Source organism: Pipistrellus hanaki, assembly GCF_964339955.1.
Source record: "Pipistrellus hanaki genome assembly, chromosome: 13".
NCBI lineage: Eukaryota > Metazoa > Chordata > Mammalia > Chiroptera > Vespertilionidae > Pipistrellus > Pipistrellus hanaki.
Window position 1 is genome coordinate 43,496,820 of NC_140515.1, and position 7,194 is coordinate 43,504,013.

Sequence of the window (7,194 nt, forward strand, 5' to 3'; positions counted from 1 at the left end):
TCTCTGTACAAAATCAATAAAATATATTTTAAAAAAAATACATAAATAAAAAAATAAAACTCATCATCAGAGCATTCAAATTTAATAAAGCAGCTGGAACACACACTTTGCAACACACTCTCAAATCCTGATAAAGGGCATCACCTCACCCCCTCCCAAATTAGATTAAGTCATGTAATTTAATTGGTATGCCATGAAAATCTGAACTGGTTTGCTTGCAATTTTCATTGTCATTTAAAAAAAGGTTTGGCAGTCCTAATTTAGAAACAGTACTTAGTGGTAATGCAATTATCAGTCATTTAATCACTCAGCTGCTTTCTTTGAAACTGTAAACATACTATCCAGGTTCCAGGTGTTGGAACTAAGGAAGTTGCACTTACCAGAAAGGAAAATTCAAGAGTGATCATGCACATTAAAGAGTTCTGTTTATTGGCCGAAGCCAGTTTGGCTCAGTGGTAGAGCGTCGGTCTGGGGACTGAAAGGTCCCAGGTTCGATTCCGGTCAAGGGCATGTACGTTGGTTGCGGGCACATCCCCGGTAGTGGGTGTGCAGGAGGCAGCTGGTTGGTGTTTTGACGTTTCTAGCTCTCTATCTCTCTCCCTTCCTCTCTTTAAAAAATTAATAAAATATATTAAAAAAAAAAAAGAATTCTGTTTATTGGCCCCTAGATGCCATGGATAAGGGTCCTGTTAGAATCCTTTGTTGGGGCAGGGGGGAGAATCTATTGCTGTTGATAACATCCAGCATTAGTATTTTTATTAGAATGAAACTATTTTTAAATGCTCCACCCCTCCCAATTTAGAAGTCTCTAATTCGTTCATTCTTTTTTTAGTTTTTGTATGACATATGTTGGTATAATAACAGCTCATAGATTTTCTCCTCTATATCCTCACTCTACTCTTGTTCTTTGCTCCTCTTCCAGTCAGTCAGTGAGGAGAGAATCCAGACCCCCAAAGTAAGGTCATTAGCAGGACCTAGGGATGTGACCAGGAAGTGCCAATCCCAAAGGTAAAACCATCCACTGGAGAGGCTACCTGTCAACAGAAAAGTTTTTCTAATGTAACCCCTCCTACAATGTAACGGTAGGAATTAATGTCTCAGGCCGCAGTATCAACTGTTTTTATGTGATCCGTAAAATACTTCTGAAGTTCTGAAATGCTTTGAACAACAGCATTACCACTATTTCAAAATGGTGCTCTTTCTCTCATGACTCTTCATGAATGTCACCAACTGTTAGAAAAGCCACTGCCTTTTGCAATAAAATAAAATGCTCATCTCAAGGTCTTGTAAATTTGAAACAGGCTCCAAGTGGGGTTGGGCAGTTGGACTACTTAAGACTCCCTTCACCTACTAGGGCTCTCTTTTTTTAAAATTTATTTTAAAAATATATTTTATTGATTTTTTACAGAGAGGAAGAGAGAGGGATAGAAAGTTAGAAACATCAATGAAAGAGAATCATCTATCAGCTGCCTCTTGCACACCCCCTACTGGGGATGTGCCCGCAACCAAGGTACATGCCCTTGACCGGAATAGAACCTGGGACCTTTCAGTCCGCAGGATGATGCTCCATCCACTGAGCCAAACCAGTCAAGGGTACTAGGGCTCTTAATAGTCACCACTGCCACCACCGTGACACCCCCTTAAATGCTCTATAGTGGAGCTGAGTCTAGGAGAAATTATTTAGTAGAATAAAAAGGTAACAGGAAGGAAGAAATAGGCATGTATCCAACTAGATCATCTAGTTTTACAAGATAAGCAATACTCTCTGGGACTCACTTTGATGCCTCAGGCTAGCTTCTAACTCTCTCTTGTGCCTGTATCTTCCATGGAAAACATGAGAGATAGTACCATGCATTAGCAGGGGAGTGCTTAAAGGCAAGGAAACTAGCTAGAGTCACCTTGCTTAAGGTCAAACTCCTACACTCCCATTTCCTGGTAGGAATCTTGTTGGGCAAGTGGCTTCAAGTCTTTAAGTCTAAAATCTCTCATTATTAAAATAGGTAAAACAATACATCTAGAGCTTGTATTTTTACAGTCCTATCTGGAGAAAAAGGAGTGCTCTGAGAGACTGGATGTCTAGGTCTGATTTCTTAAAAAGAAATCATTTTATGCTTATTTGTGATAGGAGTAACTACCCCCCAACCCCATATGTTCATGTCCTAATACCTGAAACTTGTGCATATGTTAAGTTTACAAAGCAAAGGGGAATTAAGGCTGCAGATGGAGTTAAGATTGCTTGCTGACCAGTTGACTTTGAGATGGGGGGATTATCTGGTTGGGCCCAATGTAATTACAAGGGTTCTTTAAATACAAGAGAGAGGCAGAAGAGCATGAGTATCAGAGAGCCAGCGATGCAGACTCTGTCCGACATCGGTGGCTTTGAAGATGGAAGCAGGGGACAATCAAGGAATGTGAGCAGTCTCTAGAAGCTGGAGGAGGCAAGAAAACATTCTCCCCTAGAACCTCCAGAGAGGAACACAGCTCTGCTGACAGCTTGATTTTAGTTCCGTGAATCTCATGCTGAACTTCTGACCTCTAGAACTGAAAGATAATGCGTTTGTATTGTGTAAGCCATTAAGTTTTGGGGAATTTGTTAGAGCAGCAATAGGAAATGAATCCAGTATTGCTATGCTAACTGCATTCATCGTTCAGTCTCACACAGAAATTATTCTCTCTCCCATCACACACCTCTAGAACTCTAGCTCTTCTATCTGCAGTTTCTTATGAATCACTCCATGCCAGTAGTCCTCAATGCCCTCCAGGGGACATTTGGCAATGAAAGGAGACATTTCTGGTTGTCACAACTGGGAACTGCAGGGTTTGGTACTGGCATCAGAGGGTAGAAGCCAGGAATGCTGATAAACATCCTATAATGCACAGGACAGCCGCACTCCCAAAAAAGAATTATCTAGCCCAAAATGTCAATAGCATCACTCTTGGGAAAATCCTACTCTACACATATATCAGCTTATCTAATATCTAAGATGGGGGGAAAGTGCCTATAGTTAAATAATCCCTATACCTTACCTCCTTCTACTCCATTCTCTCTGCCTTTTGGCGGGGGGGGGGGGGGGGGGGGGGCTTGCTTTATTTATACCATGCATTCTCAAAAGCGTAGGTAATACTGCCCCCACGGGCTTGGCAAATGATTCTCAAGGGACACCCCCCCTCCCCCCCGCTATTACAATAGTTTGTGGCCTTCTAACATTCAACCCCACCAGACAAAATCAACATATACTTTGGAGATATGACCCAAAAAAGTGAGTCATAATCTTTTGCTGGTAATCCATTCCACCTGGTGCCTTCAGTTTGTAAAAAATGCAGAATTGTGAAACTCAATAAAGCGAAGCACAATAAAAGGAGGTATGCCTGTACTTCATTTCCTTCACTAGAGAGAACATAAAAGATATTTTATTTTTTCCCTGGTGGAGGACAATGGAAAAAAAGTTGAGAAACACTGCTTTACACTAAAGTATGTCATTAAAGCCTTCCAAAGATGATCTTTTCTTCTGACCTTATTAGGTTTAAGGGGAACTTAACCATAAGCTGGCAGAGAGTTGTGTTGTTTAGCAAAGAACATTAATGAAAAATGTTTTTGCAAGCTAGAAAATCCACTTTAAAATGTGTATACTGCCGAAACCGGTTTGTCTCAGTGGATAGAGCGTCGGCCTGTGGACTGAAGGGTCCCAGGTTCGATTCCGGTCAAGGGCATATGGTACCTTGGTTACGGGCACATCCCCAGTAGGGGACGTGCAAGAGGCAGCTGATCAATGACTCTCTCTCATCGATGTTTCTATCTCTCTCTCTTCCTCTCTGTAAAAAATCAATATATATATATAAAAAAATGTGTATTGTTATGAATTTTAAAAATGTATATAAAGATGATGTACAAAATTACTGCTCAGCTGCTAACACTTAGTTCAAGGTGTTTTGCCCTGTTTTTACTTCTTCATTTTTCCTAGGAAAGGCCCTTAATTATGCAAAAGGGCTACCAGTTGTATGCCAAAGTTATGAATATATAACCACACATACTAGAACTTCTAAAGTACAGTATTTTTAATTTCATGCCACAAAATTTTGTTTTCTGCTAAGCAATACTTCAAAAACAGTTAATATGGTATAATATTAGCAGCCTAATATTTCTATGAGAATGCAATTTTTGGCCTTTTAAAATTCACATGTTTATGTTATAAATATTAACAATGCTTAAGAGAGGTTTCTAAATTTAGTTCAAAGAATGACAAAGTCTTTGTGTGTTTGCTATTTGCTCCTTTCTTCCTTCCATTTCAGTGCAGAGACACATTTTTTTCACAAAGAAAAACTAAATGTCTTCTCACCTTTCCTCACCCCCAAACAAACTGCTCCTATAAACCAAAACCAAACACCAAAAGTAATTGTATCCATATGTGTTGTCATGGGTGTAAAGTAAGAAGTGGCATGCATCTTAGGCAGCTCTAGGCCATGCTGTCATAATGACATGTCTCTTGTGATACTGGTTCTTTGAATGATTAAATGGTAGTTCAGATATTTGAATGACGTCATTCCATTGCAGCTCCTCTGCCTATTTTGCTTTCATACAGCAAATGTGTTAAAAATTTAAGTCCCAGCTTGAACTTTTCTTTATGCTGAGATCAGCCCTGTGGATTGCTTCATTATACAGTGCCTGCAGGGGTGGCACTTCCGGGCAGGCGCCCAGCACTCTCAGGTCAGCAGGAACTATTTTTGCTCAATTTATAAAGCAAAAGGGATTCGGTTGACTGATAAGGACCAACTCTGCAAGAATTAATGCTAACCACAGTGGTGATTATTCACAGCTTGCCCATCTTCCTGAGAAAATAAAACATTCCCCAGAGATTATGTCTCCTTTATTTTTTATTTTTTTAAAAAAAATATATTTTTATTGATTTCAGAGAGGAAGGGAGAGAGAGAGAGAAACATCAGTGATGAGAGAGAGTCATAGATAGGCTGCCTCCTGCACACCCCTGACTGGGGATGGAGCCTGCAACCCAGGCATGTGCCTTTGACTGGAATCGAACCTGGGACCCCTCAGTCTGCAGGCTGATGCTCTATCCACTGAGTCAAGCCTGCCAGGGCTGTCTCTCTTCTTTAAATGAAAGCATCCAGACTGATGAATGTCTGAGGGAAGGGGGGATATATATATATATATATATATATATATATATATATATATATATCTCAGTGACACAGACAACGGCAGTGAAGGGGTGGGGGTGGAGTGGAGGGGGTCAATGGGGAAAAACGAACAACTGTAATACTTTTAACAATAAATTTTAAAATATATTTTATTGATTTTTTTACAGAGAGGAGGGGAGAGGTATAGAGAGTTAGAAACACAGATGAGAAACATCCATCAGCTGCTTCCTACTGGGGATGTGCCTGCAACCAAGGGACATGCCCTTGACTGAAATCGAACCTGGTACTCTTCAGTCCAGCAGGGCCTACCAGATGACTTTTGAAGACACAGTCACTTCACTCCACAGAGTTATTATTTTGATCAGAGGAATGAGGAAAGTGTAGTAAGCAGAAATCCACTATGAATCATCTGAGAATTGTTACAGACTGGGCCATAGACTCCACGGGGTTAATAAATGAGGCTCCTTGGAATGACAGCAGCAAAAGGCAATCCCACTGCAGCTACAGCGCTCAGGGACTGTCCAAGCCAGATGCCACTCAGCGTCCTCCTGTGGCACTGAGGAGCCCGGCAGGTTTCCAGGGGCCAGCGGTGTGGCTGGGGACTGACCTGGGTTGTAGCTGTATAGCTTCTGATAATTACCCACAAAGCCTCACAGGAAGGAGGTGGCCTTTAAAAAAACCATGAGGCTCATAGACACAGACTTTATTTCATGGAAGACAGGGTCTTATTTCCTTTGCAATGGCTTATTTCCACTTCCATTCGCTTCTCTTTTCAAATTTAAGTGGTAATATCCTCTGTCTTTTTAAAAATACTTTTTATAGGAGCAATTTTAGCTTCTCAACAAAATTGAATGGAAAGTACAGAGTTCCCATATTCCTTTGGTCTCCATAAACACATTAACAACTTCCTGCACAATCAACATCCATGACACAGTGGTATGTTTATTACCACCAATGAACCTATAGTGACACACCATAATCATCCAAAGTCCATAGTTTCTATGAGGGTTCAGTCAGGACATGGATCCACCTTTGTTGTATATAGGTTTCACTGTCCTAAAAATCCTGTGTGCTCTGCCTCTTCATCCTTCCCTCCCCCACAACCTCTGGAAACCAATGATATTTTTATCATCTCCAATTTTTGCTTTGTCCAGAATGTCATATAGTTAGACCTGTACAGTATGTAGCCTTTTCAGAGTGGTATCCTTTTATGATTTATTTTTTGCCTTCTAGTCTCTTCAGATTGGCCTCATTTTACTCATGCAGAAGCAGATGGTGGTTGATACATAAAATGAAAAAGCAAGCAACAAAGTGTAGCCTGGGGAATTCTTGCATCAGCATCTCATAGGGTGATAAAGCCCTGAGGTAGGGAAGAAAAGAGGACCACTGTAGTTAGAGAACTGTGTTTAGGGAGGGACATGAGAGCCGTGTAAAGAGAAGGGGCCATCCTCCTGTGGCAGGTCAAGGTAAGGCACTGGGGTTTTTTCAGAGTGCTATAGGAAGCAATAGGAGGGTTTAAGCATTAAAGAAAAATAACACTCAGGTGTGGCTCAATTGGTTGGGCATCATCCCTGTGTAGCCAAAGGTTGCAGGTTTGATTCCTAGTCAGGGCACATGCCCAGGTTGTGGGTTCAGTCCCCGGTGAGGGGCCTGCAGGACACGCCAGTCCATGTTCCTCTCTCACATGGATGTCTCTCTCTCCCCCTTCCTCTCTCTCTAAAAATAAATTAATGCAATGTTAAAATATGTACACAGATAATTTAAATATTTAAAAAATAAAATAAATAAAAATAAATTAATAAAAAAATCTTTAAAAATTCTTGGGGCACACCAGTTGAAAATCTTTGTTCTAGAGTAATAGCAACGCAGAAGTAGGAAGCACAGAGGTTAAAGACACACTATGAAGGTAGACTAGCTTAGATTTGTTAATGGATTGAACAGGGTATAAAAGTGGAGGGTGGGAGGGGAGAGGAGTGTTGGATATGTGAAAATATCTTACATATTACATTTCCCTCAACATGTTATGCTGAACATTTAAAA